The sequence below is a fragment of the Liolophura sinensis genome, chromosome 6 (genome assembly GCF_032854445.1).
Source record: "Liolophura sinensis isolate JHLJ2023 chromosome 6, CUHK_Ljap_v2, whole genome shotgun sequence".
In the NCBI taxonomy this organism is placed as follows: Eukaryota; Metazoa; Mollusca; class Polyplacophora; order Chitonida; family Chitonidae; genus Liolophura; species Liolophura sinensis.
The window spans coordinates 25,877,812-25,898,163 of NC_088300.1; positions in this window are offsets into that span (position 1 = coordinate 25,877,812).

Genomic DNA, 20,352 nt, shown 5'->3' on the forward strand with positions numbered 1-20,352 from the left:
CATATTCTACAATTAAGTGGAAGGTGTTTAGTGTTATGTATGCCGGAAAAATGTACAGGTATGTTTGTCGAAAAGTTGTATCGTAGTGTAATTAACAATATGACACAAAATACATGCAAAAGATAAAACAACAAAATGCCAAAAAAAAAAGAAAATCATGCATAGATAAAGACATTGGTTGAGAAGATAATGTCCATCTCGTAAAAGGGAGACCATTGAAGGTCCAATCTCTATATAGTCGAGATATTTGACTAAAACTGGTTGAATCTATGGCTCATCCGATCAACTTCACGCTTATCAATGTGTAATGCTGGGGACCCAAGAAAGCGCAATGCATATCGAATATCGAAAACTCATGGGTATAAATTTGTCAATAATGACGGCAGTTATCTTTCTTTCATCTATAAAATGTATTCGAATTAATGCTGATTTTTTCATGCTCGGCAATCGTGGTGAGTTAAACGCAAGAAACACAACGTTCAGTGTTATAGATATGTTTCATCCAAATTAGCCACCAAGGTACTACGCAGATTGCACGCAACATGCTCTTTAGTAAAACCGCGAAACTGCTGTGTGGAGTCATTTGACATGTGTCTGAGCATCAGGACGTGTGCAGATTGCGCTGGAGATTAGAAAAACACGTGAACAATCCTTGAGACAATTCACAATTCAAAATGTGCAACGTAATCGTCTTAAAAGGATGCTATGAACATTTTCACACGTTGTTGTTGCTAGTTGCTGTATCATTGTGATGTAGAACTCATTTGAAAATCAAGGCAAGAAAAGTTATTGACCGGTACATTGTCCATTTACACAGGCCACCGCTGGGTACAATTTCACCTGAGCTGGAGAGACAGTGGAATAGGATTGTGTTTAGTGACGAATCACGTTGTACTGATGCCATGAAGTGGTCATCGAGATCCCCTGACCTCAATTATCGAACACGTATGGGATACGCTCTTGCAAGAAGTTTTCGTGCCTTTAGATGTTGACTTCAGAATGTTCAAGAGCTTGGCGCCACTTTGGTACAGCAATGGCGCAAGCTGCTTTGTACTCTGTTCATAGGCGGTTGGCAGGCAATGAGACGACGTCGCCTTGTTGTTATTAATGCGAGAGGGGGCATACTCGGTACTGAACAAGTCCCAGCACAGATGGCTAGTCTCTGTGAAATCACAAAGTGGCCCAATCGTGCTACTGAGGACAGTGGAGGGTGCACCAGCACACTTTAATGCCTCATTCATACACACTAAACCAGATTTATCCACCAACAACACACTTTGTCCTATATAGGTATGTTTGGAACATGAAGTAACACATGTAGAGTTTCTCTTTTTTGTTCAGTATATAATCACATTTATATTACATGTAATATAAACTGATCGAAACATTCTGTTAGTCACATGCCATTCCAGATAACAAAAATTGTGACGAGACAAAAGAGGTGTACAAATCCCCAAACAATGGAAAGGTTCGTCCAAAACAGTGGTGCATAACAATACAAATGAATGATTATGTTGACATATGTTTGTAATAAATTTACACATGGAACCAAATGGCACTGTCTGCATAACTTATGAAGCGAGAATATTTGTCTAGTAAGTACAAATAACAAGTTGATATTTGTTTATTACAAAAGTATAACAAATTGGCCCAGACATTGAGCATTTCACATTATTTATTAGTAGAGTCTTTCGAAACGGTGGACTAAATCTGAGTTATAAGTAATCATCTGGAATTATTACTTTCAAGTAATAAAGTGGCATAATAATTCCTAAGTAATCCTGTGGAATAATAAGTTTTAAGTAATCCTGTGGAATAATAAATCTTAAGTCATCGCGTGGAATAATAAGCCTCAAGAAATGATATAGAATAACAATGATAATGGGAAAAGCGTCGTTAAACTCCACGGGATGTCTTCAAACTTAGATATCACCAAGTCATTGGCCAGTCCGAGCTCTTGAAGGAAAGAAATGCCATGTTAAATGATTCTCCTACCACGCTTCGTTCTCGCCCCCGTGGTCAATGTGGTGCAAGGTTCGAATCCAGCCCTCGTTGGTTTGACCTCGGCATTAAGTTCAGAGGTTCATCAGTTATACAAGCGCTGTGGAATAAGTGAAAAAAATCCGGAGCATGGTGATTAACGACAACTTAATGGCATGATGGGTGAATATTAATTGCATTGCAATGCATTTTATTTTTCTACCTGAACGTAGAAATCTAAACTTACTTCAACGTGAACATCAGTCCAGAACATAAAATGCGATGTCCTGAGCTCATATCCAAAATCAGGTCGATGTAGACATGTGAAACCGTGATAATTTTTGTATATTTATTTATTTGATTTGACTCAAGAATATTTCACTCATACCACGGCGGCCAGCATTATGGTGGGTGGAAACGCACGACCATCCGCAGGTTGCTGACAAACCTTCCCACGTACGGCCGGAGAGGAAGTCAGCATGAGCTGGACTTGAACTCACAGCGACCGCATTGGTGAGAGGCCCCTGGGTCATTACGCTGCGCTAGCGCGCTAACCAACTGAGCCACGGAGGCCCCTGAATTTTGTAAGTTTATTGTAAGAATGTGTATAGCGTGCGTATAGATCCATGTAATCTTACTGTTTGAATGTTTTTGCGTAAGAATACGCAATATAAGTATATAAACAGCGGCCATTAAGCTGAGATTAACGCAACGAATTAAAGGATTGTGCCTACATGCCACTAAAATAACCCACTGTCACTATAACGACTCAAAGTTTGTTTGAAAAGCTACGGCATTAAGATGTAAACCTTGGTCTTCAACGCATCAATATCTGTTTGAAAAACAAATTCCTCTTCCTGATGACAAAACATACAGAAGATGATTACAGAGGGCATGTACAAATCCGTCTGTAATACCTAAGCCGAACAAAACAATGGCGAGTTCTAGGCTACATAAAATATACTCATACTGACTGGTAATTTTAAATGATTCAAGAGATTTAGACGAAAACTTTATCGCTTTTTTTGCCCAAAAGCCTGTTAGAACGTCGTAAATAAAATATCGAATATACGCACACGCACCCGCTCACTACCTGTCATGAATTCTTCAAGGTGAATACCCATGCATTAGATATTACTTAAAGTCTCAGGCTTCCCACCTTATGTACCAAATCTGCTGTGGAGTATGTAAAGGCGGGCTAAGGCGGCTGTGATTCCCTGGGACAGAGGGGCATTTTTTCTATCACACACACACACACACCCAACCTTCATCATTTTCACATCCGCTGTGGTGAGGATTTATGTAAAATCGCCTTTCACTGCAATCAAAAAGTAGATAATAAACAAGGAAAAATGACGCATTAGTTGCGACGCCGGAACATCATCATCAACAACAACGACAACAAAGTCTTCGCCTCGAGACCTGCTCATCGTAGCTAAGGACTCGATTAGTGCTACAGTCAAGTATGATATAATAATGGCTATTCAAATATCAGTAAAGTAGTATGTAGCTAGTGTCTTTGCAATGCTGAAAACAAGCTTAGATTTTTGTTGCAAACTATTGTAGAAAACTAGCTCAAGGCTGTATGTTGCCACGATATGGCTGTGATATGGCGTAAACCATCTTTTGATTATACGTATTGGTAAAAGTCATTTACTCATTTCCTTCATTACTTCAAGAGTGTGTACATCTCCATCGAAAATAGTAATTTAAAAGTCGTCCCAAGTGAATACTGGATGGTTTTCAATGATGCCGGTAAGACGATCAGTGTCCTAAGACCTAAAATTCGTCGGGACATTCGCGTTTTTATTTGCTACCTTTTCCAGATTTTCCAGAATGTATGTGGTCTTTCAAGCTCAAAAGTCTGCTTCAACAAATTCGCCAAGAAACAGTGGTCATACACCATGCTCAAACCTTTTGACTTGCACGATGCCGCCCAATTCTATGGACGGGGGAAACCGGGCGAATTGTCTCGCACGTGACGTACATACTTGCACGCCATATTAATGAAAGACAATTAAGTTGTTTTTAAAGATCGACGCACTGAACAAACGGCTCCACAAGCATCCAAACCTGTACAAGGCGGGGTTTGAACGCGCACTTTGTCCCGATGCCTCGCCGTTATCTGGTCCCTTTGCATTGTTTTCATGTTACTGTTTATTAAATGTAATGACAGCATAGTATTTTTAGGGTTTTTACACTAGTAGCGTTTTACAAATTCCAAGTAACATCACAACATTTTCCTTCTTTCCTGTTTACCTAATTCTGCTTAAGCCATGGTGTTAAGGGACGCGTAGTTTATATGCTCTACTATTTAAGCATTTACAAGAACAGGTGGAATATGACACTGAGGTAAAATTGACAACAGGCTGCATTTCACCGATTACATGCGCATGACCATTTGCCAATTGTCACAATGTCGTCACTACTCTGGTTTTACCCTCTATGCTGTAGTCTTCTATATCATGATTGAAGTATACCCTTCCCATGCGGAAGATAAACTTAACATGTCTTCGGAGTGCCAGGATGAGCTTACAACCGGCGGCTAAGCTTATAGACCAAAGTATATAACATAAAAGACCACACTACAGAGAGCAATACCAGAGTAGCCAGTGTATTTATGTTAGCAATATTTCATTCGAACAAGTGAACTGGATTGACAAAAAGGATGACCGTATATAAATATCCGTGACGTCACAGTGACGTCAGCGTGATATATAATTCATAAATGATCACAAGTAACCGGTAAAATCTGATGACGTGAAATAGTACGAGATATTTGCGGGGCTAGCAGACAAAAACGAAAGTCTGTATCAAAAGGCTTTGGGATAATCTATTTAGCATCTGTCAAAGATGTAGTATCCAGTTAACCTGAACATCTAAAAGAGAGAGCTTACATACTTAAGAATTGGAGACCATGTAGACTGACCATTATTCATTGTATAGTCTTGAATGTTGAATTATGGGATGTTTGAAAGTGCGGTCGATAAGCTATACGCGTGACAGGGGGGTCGGTAGCTACTGTTCTTTCAAGCGTCACATACAGGCGAATCTAGACCAGTCTGGATAGACATCTAGCCTTAATACAGTGCCTGAAAGCTGGAAATATTTAGGCCTTAAGCGTGTTCTATTTATTAGTTATTGTAGAATATACCAGACTTAACTGGCAACATCATACATGTGAGAAAGAGGTAAACTTATCTGTTATGTTGTGATGCTTACCAAGTTGCCCTTGAATGACTTCACCTGGGTATTTCGTATGTATGTACTTGATTGGTGACAAACTTCGTGCTGAAGAATACATAGACCTGTTCGGCTAGTAACTAAACGACACAAGATTTATGTAACAATGGTATGGTGAAGGAAGTGAGACAGAAACTGGGTACGTGACAACAGCCTGTTGAACAGGAATTTATTCTGTGTAACAACAGGCACACGAGTCGCATCTCTAGCTTGTAAGTGGCGAGTGTGCCGTTGGTAAACACAGTTAACGATAAACTGTATGGGGTTTGTAACACAAATGGTCTTCCATACTTTTCTATTTACAGTTTATAAAGGTTGAATGTGATATTACATGAAAATACATCAAATCTCATAAAGGTCAACGGCAACAAATTAGGGCAACTTTCAATGACTAGCAAATTTACAGAAATGGTCGTATAATTTTCAAGAAAAGTTTGTGTTTATCAGGAAAATAAAGCAAAACAAGAAAAGGAGCACCCCTTTACCATAATTGTGACACTACGATTGCATTCACATCTCCCTTTTATGGCACAAAACTACAATTAAATGACATAAACAATTCAAAATATACTTGTGCAGAACTGGATTTGAAGTCAAAGAAGACCCCATTTTATGTATTTAATGCATGTACTTAAATCCTTACAACTATAGCTCTGGATAACTGCATTCATTTCACAGTACTAAGCATTTTCCGGACGCCCAGAACAGCAATCCATTGCAGAGGGAACGCGTCAGAGATACCTCTTATACCGGTTGGCCATGTTCCAAGCTTATGGCTTCCACATTAACAGCTCTGAATCGTTATATTCACTAACCTGGAACTCGATCCAGTTGCCTGTATTGTTCTAGAAATGTCAAAGCTGTATGTGACACAAAATATTATCAAGACAGCAATGGGAAGAGTTATTTCGTTGAATACATACAGCTGTTTACTGACACTGTTTAGAGGCCAGTTCCAATGCATTCAGACCAAAAACCTGCGATTAAACTCCGGAAGGTCAAGACTTTAATTTGATTTGTGCTTTATGTCATACTCAAGAATATATTACGATTTCTGATATTACCAATAAGAGTGAAAGCCCCCTTCACCCCCCCCCCCGTTCAATTGCCAGTCCGCTTATGGGTACAGATGTTTGAGCACGGCTAGTGTCCTTCTTTTTTTCATCTTTTATTCACCTTTTTTGTTACTTTTTTCCTTCCAATTTTGCGAACCATTTTTTTACACCACAATATTCACACAACTGCAATTTTTGGATATGCTTTCAGACTCCTCACAGTACAGGTTTCAAAAACTACACCTTTCAGGCTCACTTCCATACACCTTATACTGCAGGTTTCAAAAACTGCAATTTCGAACACTTCCATACTCCTTACAGTACAGGTTTCAATAACTGCAATTTTCGGAAACACTTCCATACTCCTCACAGTGTGTATCGAGTACTAACAGTAGCGAAGTAAAAGAAATGGATATTGCCACTAATCTGAATGATGTGATTAAAATTGGTGAGCTGGGGGTAATTCCTGCTCCGATAACAACCTGTGCAGTACACGCGAAATTAGCTTTCCAATCGGTCTTAAATCCTTGAGCTTTTCGCTGGAACCACGTAGCGTGGTTATCAAGTCATTTACAAATGTGATTATGGATGTCTGAAACCACGCTGTTATGCTGTCGTCGGTCCACTCAAACAACGGTGATTGGTCTAAGATATATTTTGCCAACGTATGTCTTTCGCCTCATCAAGTTTTTACCTTATCTCCTGTATTTACTGTAGCCTTCCTTTATGTGACGTCGTGCCGGAGGTGGCGCGTTTTGTTTGTAACCAGATTGCCACTAATCTGCTACTTAGACGTCAGTGAAATCTATTATACTAACAGTTTCAAGTTAAGTTAATAGATGAGTAGTAATACTACAATGAGACACCTAAAGAGTTCTGTTTACCCGCTCGTACTTTATTTGTCGTTTTAGTGCCCACTGCTAGGACACAGAAGTATTGAACGAATATCCGATAGAGTATGTGTATACAGAAAGATCAATAAATGCAATAACCAACCCACTGATCGATTTGTGGTTAAACTGCTATGTGGAAAGCATGCACGATCTAAATATTAAGGTCATTTCAATCTAAGAGGTAACCACATGATCACGCTTAATATTACAGCAATGTTTTGTGTAGATATCTGAATGTGAAAATGCGCAATCACACAGTCATACACATTATATACACAGTAAACTTACCAATAATTTCTTCCAATGGTACGATTAGAAACTGGGTTTAACATCACTGACATCCAACAACATAAACATGATTAGTAGAGGCCACAATAAAATTCAAGCAAAAGTAAGCAAAATAGTTAAAGGTATAGTTTTCAAAGGTCTCTTCCCCTGTCTTGTCTTGACGCCTATTTCATTTTGTTTGTTTAATCCTGCTTTCTCTATCGCATGCGACTTCAGTTTACTTCTTTGTTTGATTGGTGTTTTACGCTATGGGTATTGATATTTCACACATGTGACGGCAGAAGGAAATCTTGCAGAGCAACGCGCACTACCATCCTGAGACTCTGCTTTTTGCATGAGACTTCATTTCAAGAGGTATTTGTCAGATTTAATCGGATCATTCTTGCTTCCTCCAAGTATAAACCTGGCCATTGTCATATATAAGCGAAAAAATATTTCACTTTAAATAAGTATGTACAATATTATTAATTTAGTTTTTGTATATAATACAGTAAGAGGAAGACTTCAGAAAGGGATATTTTCCCCATAAATATGTATCTACTGCATATATACACAAAATATTTTTCTGTATTCAACGAGAGGTGAAATTCCTGTTATCACATTACGAAGACAAACAGAGTAGATCTACAAACTGTACACATTCAAGTACCTAATGGTCCGCTTCGGGACCGGTAGATCCAGGATCAATCCTTGGTCGAGTCACACCTAAGACTTTAAAAGAGGAAGTTGTAACTTCCTCGCTTGGCGTTCAGCATGAAGAGGATAGTGCAACGACTGGTTGACCCGTATCAGTATAATGGCTCGGGCGGGGCGGCTTACTTGCCTTCGGTAAGTCGTCTCAGTGATGCAGCACTAAATAAAAGAGCGGTGGAAATCCGTCTTGCAACAAGGAGGCACATTAAACGTGCATGCACCCTAATGATTCCTTCGTCGTCATATGACTGAAAAATTGTTGAGTACGACGTTAAACCCCAAGCACTCACTCACTCAAGTACCTAATGCAAGCTGATAGTGTTGGCATATCATCGAATTACGTGCACTCGGGTATCGGTAACTGTAACATTACATAATACTGATGTATGCTGTATTGGTGTTTGTAAATGTACCTTCACAGCACCTTGACAGTGAAAAAAAAAAAACAGACGTGAGGAGATGTCATATCATTTACTGCCACGTGCTCCTTAAGCTGCGCCAATAGCCGTGAATTTGGAGTTGGGACGGGCTTCATTCTGGTGATTAGATGCGCTTGCATTCAAACCCGGCCTTGGGCAGGGAGTCTGTAGATTCCCCTCCAATTTCATTCCATGTGGGGCACTGGTAACAATATAAACAGCTCCCTCAAACCATAGTTCTGGCCATCATTGAGTATGGCGTTAATCAACAATCAAATAAATAAACGAATTTACAGCCAGAATGAAGCTGTTTATCAGACGAATGCAGGGTAGCACAAACTATCAGCAAATTTATTGCAAAAATACAGCATTCTTTATCGAAGTGTACAATGATTAGGTGGGTGAGTCTTGTTGAAACAAAAGAAAAAGTTCCGGAGTTTTTTAAAATTATACCCTTACTCCTTGACAGCGATAACGGTTTAATTATTACCTTTGACCCCTAGACTAGAGAGGCTATTGATTTTGTTTCATTGGTGATATTCCAGTGTCACCTTGCTTATTCCTCACAGACAGATAACGTTGTAGGTGTGTACGTTTATTACAAAATAAAGTAAAAGTTAGTAAAATAACAAAAGTGTCGCGAAATCGTACAGATATGTGCATCCATTATTTAAAATCAAGAAAGAAATAGCTGCCAGAGCAGGGGCACAATTACCCAAACATTTCTTGTAACAATAATGGTTGACATCAATGGTGTTTGGTAAAAACAGTCAGGAACAGACGACAGCCTAGTTGAAATATAATAATCGTCGATGGAAACACGATATGAATTCATTCAGATTTCAATGATCATAGATATCACCAGGTCATCGGCCAATCCAAGTTCTAAAATATGAAGAAAACATCACTTATAAATGTGTGTTTACTAGCTTACGGTATTTTGAACAGAGACCAGTTACACGTGGTCTTCCCTTTGTAAGAATAGCGAGATTCAAAATACGTGCACTGTAGGGCTATTTGACTCCCTGGGAGCATTGCTTTACTATCGGATTTACACAATATTGGATGCAGAGTATATTTCTAAGATCACATCAACAGAACAATCAGCTTACCTTTCACACTGAATTAAATCTTGATGAGGAGAAGCGGTGTTTTTATGCATTATTATATTGTTGTATTATATTGTACTTAAAGGATACGTGACACGTATGGTTTTTATTTCGTGCCATGCATATGTCCTAACATACAAAAGCATAAAACATTCGTAGCTTTGTTCTTTGCGGGAAAGGGGGAAACACCTGTACACCACAAAACTGTCTGATAAAGCATTTATGTCCAACTCAATACTACAAATACTTTACTAATGTAACAATATTGTCTACTAAAAAAACTTTATTGGAATGGAAAGCCCAGGCTTCCAAATTTCAGTTTCACACATTCTGAATTCCTGTACTGAATATGCAGATTTACATAAGGACAATTTTTGTATTTTTGGAAGCTTACCGTTCCAGGCTTGCCACTGTGTGTAATGACCAGACGTGGAGTAAATGAAAGCTGGATATGGCGGTTGTACTTCCCATGCACAGATGCGTTCCCATTCCATGACACACACCCATCCTTTGTCCGCAGCACATCCTCTATGTTCATAATTTACGTAAAATCGCCGAGCACTGAGAACAGTTCAAAATTGTTAAGAAATATTATTAGCCACTGCCACGTTGTTAGCGAGTTAGTAAGATAGTCACTGACTCTCTCACTCACCAACAGTCCACCAACCACTTAACCAATCAGTCATCCGTTTCACCAACGAATCAATTCACCAACCATCAATAAACGTTTTTGGTTGTTTAATTTATACTTTATTGAATTTATCATACATTTAATCGAAATACAGCGCAATTTATGACTTTTTGAAATTTGAATCAACGATTAAATGAATATATAAAATATATTTTATATCCTATACCGTTATGATTTATTTATTTGATTGATGTTTTGCGCCATATTGAATTATACTGTTATGATGTATAATTATATAACCCAATGGCTCACCTTCTAAAGCCAGGTAAAGAAACGTCAGCGTTATTTAATCCCATGAGATCGGCAAAAGACGTGTGAAGAATGCGATTGTGAGAGAACCAGTTTAGTAGTGTGCTGTCCCTACCGTCAAAGACAATACGAACAACTACTGTTGCGTTCTTCCAGAGTGTAAAATGTACCTGTGGACAAAGTGACGGGGCATTCATTAAATGAAATGACTATATATAATATAACTGATCACACTCGTTATGCCGCATGCGGGATGGAAGCAGGCCTACACGGCCACTGCCATTTCGTTCTGACGTGACTGGTAACTCTATAAATCGACCTTTAATCTGGAATTCTTATAGGGGACCATGGGATAGGCAAAGTTAGGGAAACTGGACACACAGTGTCGCGTCATCCGTACCCCTCGCTCACATCGTTAAAAGGTAAAACAGCGCCCATTTGACGTCAGCGGAAAATGGCGCGTCATCTGCTCACAGAAACAAGGCGCGGCTAATTGGTTAAAATGTATAACATAACGCCACACTCGATTTTCTATCGGGACCGGTAGATCCAGGATCAATCCTTGATCGAGTCACACCTAAGACTTTAAAAGAGGAAGTTGTAACTTCCTCGCTTGGCGTTCAGCATGAAGGGGATAGTGCAACGACTTTTTGACCCGTATCAGTATAATGGCTCGGGCGGGGAGGCTTACTTGCCTTCGGTAAGTCGTCTCAGTGAAGCAGCACTAAATAAAAGAGCGGTGGAAATCCGTCCTGCAACAAGGAGGCACATTACACGTACATGCACCCTAAGGATTCCTTCGTCGTCATATGACTGAAAAATTGTTGAGTACGACGTTAAACCACAACACTCACTCGCTCGATTTTCTAAACGTGCGCAATTTTACAAATTTTGAACTGGGATATCTCGGTTTTTATCTGCATCACAAAAGTAAGAGAGCTAGGTTTTTTAAACTTCCTGACTCCCATGTAATAGTAAATATTTTACCTTTAGCGATATAAAGTTTCCACTGAACTCCCCTAACAAAATGCGACGGATTGCTCGCAATGAACGTGCTCTGAATCTGTCTCTAAGCCAACAAAATCACGGGGAGAACAATCGAAATGTCTATTATGTCGTCCATATTTAAAGATCAAACATCAGTACACGACACTAGAACAGACATCATAATGAGACACCAAGACAGACATCATCACGAGACATTAGAACGGATATCGCCGTGAGACACTAGAACAGACATCATCACGAGTCACTAGAACAGACCATATCACACTATAGCAGACGTTATGCTGGGACACTAGAACAGACGATATGACAAGACACTACTACTGACAGCATCACGAGACACTAGAGCAGATGTTAACAGGAGAGACTAGAACAGACATCACCACGAGACACTAGAACAAACGACATCACTGGACACTAAAACCGACATCACCACGAGACATTAGAACGGACGTTATTACCAGACACTAGAATCATCACGAGACAGAAAAACATACATGGCCTCGAGACACTAGAACAACCCTCATCATGAGACACTAGAACAGACATCTTCTCGAGACATTAGAACGGAAGTTATTACCAGACACAAGAACAGATATCATCACGAGACAAAGAACATACATCATCATGAGACACTAGAATAGGCGTTATCATGAGACACTAGAACAGGCGTTATCATGAGACACTAGAACAGGCGTTATCACTAGAACAACCCTCATCATGAGACACTAGAACAGGCGTTGTCATGAGACACTAGAACATTCATCGTCATGAAACACTAGGACAGGCGTTATCATTAGACACTAGAGCAGGCATCACCTCGAGACAGAAGAACACACATGGCCACGAGACACTAGAACATGCGTTATCATGAGACACTAGAATACTAGTTCACCACATCAGATCATCATGAGAAACTAGAACAGCCGTTATCATGAGACACTAGAACAGGCGTTATCATGAGAGACTAGAGCAGGCACCAACGAAGTCTGTATCTTAATATAGTTAAGCCCAGTTTTTCTAAACATTTCTTTAAAACAATATACTGTAGGCTTTATGAATTTATAAATCACGATACAATAGAACCTACATAATCAGATATCACCATGGGACACCAGGAGAGCAGTTACCACAAGAACAGACGTTACCACCAGACACATGTCACAGAGCAAACGTCAGAGCAAATCACTGACGTGGGCCTTAGGCTCTCAATACATAATCTATGAAATTATACAGAAAGTCTCTTGTCTCTGTGGCGCCAGAGTACATTGTGTTACTGCACAAGATGACTTTCTTATTCTATTCATTCAACATGAAAACTGTATAAGGCTGCTCTCAAAAATAATTTGTTAATTTTAACAGAAAGCCTGTTCTCTGAGTGATGCTATTAAACAGAATAGTCTGCCACAATAACAGAATACATTCTAGCATCACTCGAACAACTGACTTTCTGTCAGGTTTAACAGTTTTTTTGTGAAAATGACAAAACATAACATGTATGTATGATAAAATATTATGTTATAATAATATTCGAAATCAACGCATTATTTACTGAGTGCAGACTATTCACAAATTTTTGTATTTCTTGTTACGTTTATCTTTTGACGAAGGTCGAGTGAAGTTCATTATATAATGTCTCCAAAGGAGCGATTTTGACATGAAATACATGGCTTAATGTACAAGAAAAACACATCTCACTCGCCATCTTTGTGGTCTTTAGAACCCAAATTGAAATTCAAATAGCCGATTGTATCTATGACTTTGTGTCACGATTTGATAATCTTAACAAAGTAGTAAGTTATAAATTAGGTTAGTCCTGATTGGATGGTTGCTTCGACTTTAATTTGATTTTCAACAAAATTTGGGTTATGTGACAAGAGTGTGTCTCTACGCCGACATTATTTATTGTGCTGCCTCACTAAAAGGCAATGTCGAAGGTTCCAGCCACGACGCACTATGCGGTTAGATTGTAGCGATGCAGAGCCAGTTAATACATGTACTTAGACTGTCCTCTCACAAGACTGTCAGTGATATTGATATAACCCATATTTTCCTGTTTTTACCTGGTGTTTCTTTATGGTATTCCAGTGCTGCACAATAGGGTGCTTGTAGGTAAAGTTAATCTTCTGGTGGAGGTCATACACAGCTGCGTCACAGGTAGATTGATAAGAACTTTGCGCCCAAGCGTTAAATACCGGTGAACCCAGGCCCGATGAAACGCGAAACACGTCCAGTTTTACCAAAGTCTCTGCAAATTGGAAACATTAATTGCAATAGATTGGATAAATACATTTTACAGGTTTCAAATCTTCTGATCTAACATATACTCCTACTTATATTCATTATTCATAAGACGTTCAACAATGAAAATTAAAATCTTGTCCGTTTTTTTTCTCCTAGACGGCTCCTATAGGAATATTTTCTGGGAGCCAGACGTCTTAAACAGGCAAGCTTTGCATCTAGAACTCCCTATGGTACCTTATAAACTGTAAAGCTTTGGTTCTAGAGCCCCCTAATACATGCAAGTGGTGCACAAACTGTAAAGCTTTGGTTCTAGAGCCCCCTAATACATACAAGTGGTACACAAACAATAAAACTTTGGTTGTAGAGCCCCCTAATACATGCAAGTGGTACACAAACTGTAAAGCTTTGGTTCTAGAGCCTCCTAATACATGCAAGTGGTGCACAAACTGTAAAGCTTTGGTTCTAGAGCCCCCTATTACATGCAAGTGGTACACAAACGGTCAAGCGTTGGTTCTAGAGCCTCCTAATACATGCAAGTGGTATACAAACAGTAAAGCTTTGGTTCTAGAACCCACGAATGCATGCGAATTGAACGCGATGGACAGCTAAGCTTTACATCTAGAACCCCCTAATGCATTCGAGTGGTACACAAACAGCCAAACTTTACTTCTCGAACCCCCTAATGCATTCGAGTGGTACACAAACAGCCAAACTTTACATCTAGAACCCCCTAATGCATTCGAGTGGTACACAAACAGCCAAACTTTATTTCTAGAGCTTCCACAGAAAGACCTCTGCAATAATTTTAACACAATTTTAATTCTTGATAAAGTATCTGGTTAATTTCACACAGCTATAATGTTCAATACTCGTGTAATTCTTTTAGCCTTTTATATATCGACAGGTAAAATATAACTATCCGTACCTTCATGTCTACGAAAGATTTCCACGTTATTGGGTAACGTCCATCCAGAAGAACAGACACTTTGCGGCTTCAACAAAAGACAGGTGGACGAGCTGCCATTATAATGCACTGAAATACAATCTTTGTTATAGCTACAGTGGACTGCACACTGAACTTTGCTGATGCCTTGTTGAGTACCTATACGTTCCCACGGTAGCCCATTCGATGACACAAGGAAGCTGTAATGATAACTTTTTTGCAATGACGCAAAACTAAAAACAAGAAACAAAATCAGCAAAACTAACGTTGGTAAGAACATCTTTGATCGAGCTGTATCATGGAACATAATTGTACGACAACTGTTCGTGTGACATCGTTGTTGGAAGTTTGTCTTGCTTGGTCAGTCTTTGGGCCGTTATTGAATATAAAACGTGATAATGTTTTGCTGACTATCAATCAAAGATAGGTATAAGAATGCTTCATACGATGCGATTCTCTACATCTCTCACACGCCTATTGATTAATGGACCTTAGTTTTTGTCGCCTATCGAGCGTCTTAAAAGACATTGAATGACAAAGTATCCCAACATGACCCAATACCTGCTGCTACTCAAGTGGTGTTCAGAATACTGAGTAAATATCCGATAACTGCTCAGCATTCTTAATACATCAGGTATGCCTCAGATATCAATAAATGAAAGCACCGAGAAACTGTGCGTTTAAAGCCTTGTTTCTATAACACGGCATAGCCACGACCTAAAATTCCATTCATATAAGAAGTTTACAGTTATGTGTATGTTTCACCCGTTTTTTTGTTTTAGATAATTGCTTTGTTATAGAGGGATTTGAATATTTCTCTGAAATGTGCATTCGATAGAGTAACCTTGAAGTTTGATAAGCCGATAGTTCTGTCATTGATTTTTCCAGTGTGCAAACTAAAGGAATGGTGTTTAATGATTGCTGTGCAGTAACAAAAACTGATCAATGCTGAACGAATGCGACGTGGACTGCCCCGAGAGGCAATCAATAACAATACCAAGTTTATATGACTATCAGGTTTAATGTTTTTTCTTTCTTCCCTACAATGGGAGGCTAACGCAAAGAGGTCCAATTTGTAGTAATAACTCTTTGTATACACCAAAAAGTGTGAGGCATTACAAGAAATAACTAAATAGCATATATATCGGAAGATGAAAGTTTGCGCTCAGTTTGTTGGCAATCAACAAATTCAGACTTCTCGAATTCAAAACGTGGCTTCAAAAGAACCGAAACAGAAAAGCTTTCTAGTGTCAGACATAATATTCTCGTGGATTCTCGTATCTCTGTCGTCACTTGGTGTCCAGTGGACAAATGCAATGTTCAGTGATTCGAAATAATGTAGCAAATGAATTGTGATTAGTTTGTTTTTTTTCTTTTGGATTCTTGATCCCATGGAGAATATTCTACAACCATGTAGAATGTACACCTGATTCTGTTTGGTAATGAAACTAGGTTTAATGACAGTAACGTAGTTTGGCAAAGATGCTTCCGAGTTTTGAGCTCTCGGTCTGAAACATTACACATTCTCTCTTTTGTACACGAAGCTAAATTTGGTAAGAGTTTAATGAAAAACAGAGTTTAGAACTTTTGTGTAAAGTGTAATTTTATTAGTTTCCAGAGAATTACATTAATAACAACTATTCTAAATATTTTATGTATATCTTTTTTATATCTTTACGATATAAAATTTTAAATAAAAACGTTAATTAAAAAGACTGTACACAAGTACAAAATATTATCATGTAATCTATTGGGATGATCATATGCTGAGCTTTGATTGATTGATTGATTTATTTATTTGTATATTTGATTTTTGTTTTACGTCGCACTCAAGAATATTTCACTTTTACGACCGCAACCAGCATTATGGTGGGAGGGAACCGCGCAGAGCCGGGGGAAATCCACAACAATTTACAGGTTGTTGGCAGACCTTCCCACGTACGGCTGGAGAGGAAGCCAACATGAGCGACATCACTGGCGATAGGCTCCTGGCGTTTTATATTATCTACCGAGTACGGAGCCTTGAAAAGGTACATGCAAAAAATATGTTTTATGTTCATTCCCCCCTCCGGAAAATAGAATAAAATCAGGATTTTTCTCGCACAGTGAGATAGATCTGAATAAAAGATACAATCAAAAAGGTTTGTTCGGTCATTCCAAAAAATAGATACATACATACATAAATAAATAAATAAATAAATAAATAAATAAATAAATAAATAAATAAATAAATAAATAAATAAATAAATAAATAAATAAATAAATAAATAAATAAATAATAAACTCGGGACGTAGAGATGAATCTCGATTTATTTTTGGCTGATCAATTTATCTCACACCCTGATCAATCTATCAGACATACTGTAGGCTAATGACAAAGAAGCTACTTTCTTATTAGAACTACAACGTCTCCGCCTTGGAATCATCTCGCTTGTATTACATGTACTGTCATTGTCAAGTTACCACTGAATAAGTAAGAACGCAGGTTTATATTTATTTTGTACATGGACGAAATTTTGAGACACTTTTCAATTCAAAATTCGTCATTTTGTCACAATGATTTAAATATACATGGTTTTCTAGACCAATACTACATTATTTTAAACACAATTCGGAAATGAAGCGAATCACGATAAGAGTTTATTCAGGCTTCAATGATTACAGATATTACCAGGTCATCGGCCAATCCAAGCTCTGAAACATGAAGAAAAATATAATTTAAAATTAGTATGAGGGGCCAAATAAACATTTAATAGAGAATTATCGATATCAATATATCATTTACTGCTATTGGGGATTCATTTATAGATAAATGATTTATCAATATCGATAAATGAAATATCAATATCAATAAATAAATTTAGCGATATCGATAAATATCAATATTTATTAAAAATTCTGTTCATTCTAATTTCAATCATCACAGGTATTACCATGTCATCGGCGAATCCAAACTCTGAAATTTGTAAAAAAAAATCACATAAAATGGGTGTTTAGTATGAGGGGCCAAATTAACATTTGATCGTTAATTATGGAATTAGCGATATAGATAAATAAGAAATTTCGGTTTTTTAGCGCTCTGATAATTACTACTCCTTCCTGACATCTCGTAATATTTCAACTGGAAATTTGAAAATTTTTATCCGAACCGACTAAAACGTAAAAAATAAAAGTTTTACAGGTATTACATGTATATTGGTACTTGTATCGCAAGTGCTACGGTGACTCAATTATAAATGAATCATCGATATCGATAAATAAATAGGCGATATTGGTAAATATTTAGCGATATCGATTATATATTAATCGATGATTTATTTATCCATAACGATAATTTTCGACTAAATGTTAATTTGGACTCTCATAGTTTAGCAACTTGACATATTTTGACGTAAGACGCCCTATGCACAGATCATTTGTAAGAATTACGAGACTTTGTATTTGCTTTACACACCTATGTGACGATCCAGGGGTCTCAATTTTCAAATTACACACCTTTTTCGGGCAGAGTGTATTACTGAAATTATATAACCTAAATAATCAACAGCTTAACTGTTGCTTACCTGCTGTAAGCCACAATCCACAAATTAAATAACCTGCAGTCCACACCGCAAAGGTGTTATTTGGCAAAACAACGTTGCGGACTGGCCGAATTCTTTCATTGATACCGGTATCATATTACCTATGAATTGGAAAATCTTGGTTTCCAAATTTTGGTTTTACCTACTGTACATACCTGTATTGAGTATGTGGATTTCCACACAGATAATTTTTCTATTACTGAACTCCACTTACCGTTCCAGGGTTGCCATTTTGTGTAACGACCGGAAGTAGAATAAATGAGGGCTGGATATGGAGGTTGTATTTCCCAGGTACAGGCGCGTTCAAATTCCATAACACACACCCAGCCTGAGTCACCATGGCATCCTCTGTGTAGATATGATATGTAAAATCGCCGAGCACTGAAAACAGTTTAAAAATAATTACAGAAATGCATATGATTGCTGACAAATGGTATTCGCGAATGCGAGGTTGTAAGTGAGTCAGTTAGTCACACCCCACGCACTCAATTAACGGCTCAACCAGCCAGCATGTCTGCCGCTTAATCAATCAATCATTCAATCAACCAATCAATCAATATCTGATCATTGCAAGACATCGAAATAAGGCGCATATGGCTTAAAGTACTACCTATAACTAACTAAATATATGAATATATATATTTTTCATATTTCATTGTTATAATGTAGAACAATATAACCTTACCTTCTATAGCCTTTTATAGAAAATGTGGTGACATTTAATCCCATGAGATCGGCGAAAGACGTCTGAAGGATGCGACTGTGAGTGAACCAGTTTAGTACGGTGCTGTCCGTACCATCAAAGACAATCCGAACGACTTCTGTTGCGTTCTTCCAGAGTGTATAATATATCTGTGGAAACAAATAAGGACAGGCGTCATCACGAGACATTGGAACAGACATCATCATAGGAAATTAGAACAGACATCATCACGAAACATTAGAACAGACATCATCATGAGACACTAGAACAGACATCATCACGAGACTATAGAACAGACATCGTCATGAGACACTAGAACAAACATCATCATGGGAAATTAGAACAGACATCATCACGAGACACAAGAATGGGCATCACCATGATACACTAGAACAGACATCATCACAAGACACTAGAACGGACATAATCAGGAGGCAACAGACCAGGTATCATCACGAGACATTAGAACAGACATCGTCACGAGACACTAAAACAGATATCATCACGAGGCACTAGAACAGACGTAATCACGAGATATTAGAACTAACATCATCACAAGACACTAGAACATCCATCATCAAGAGACACTTGAACAATTGTCATCATGAGATATTAGAACAGACGTCATCATGAGACACTTGAACAGACGTCATCATATGACACTAAAACAGACGTTGTCACGAGACATTAGAACAACCATTGTCATGAGACAGTAGAACAGACACCATCACGCAACACCAAAACTGACATCACCACGAGACATTAGAGCAGACAGTGTCATGAGACACTAGAACAGACATCATCATAAGACACTTGAAGCAGACGTCATCTTGAGATATTAGAACAGGAATCGTTACGAAATACTAGAACACACATCATAACGAGACACTGGAACAGACGTCATCATAAGACGCTAGAACAGACATCATCATGAGACAGTAGAACAGACATCATCATAAGATACTACAGTAGACACCATCACGAGATTGTAGAGCTGACATCATCATGAGAATATATGACAGACATTATCAGGAGACACTAAAACAGATATCTTGATGAGACACTAGCACAGATATCATCATGAGACACTAAAACAGACATTATGACGAGACACAAGAGCAGACATTATCATGAGTCAGTATTACGGATATTATCATGAGACTTTAGAGCGGACATCACCATGAGACACCAAAGCGAACATCATCACGAGAAACCAAAACTGGCATCATCATGAAACACCAGTAGAGGCATCAACA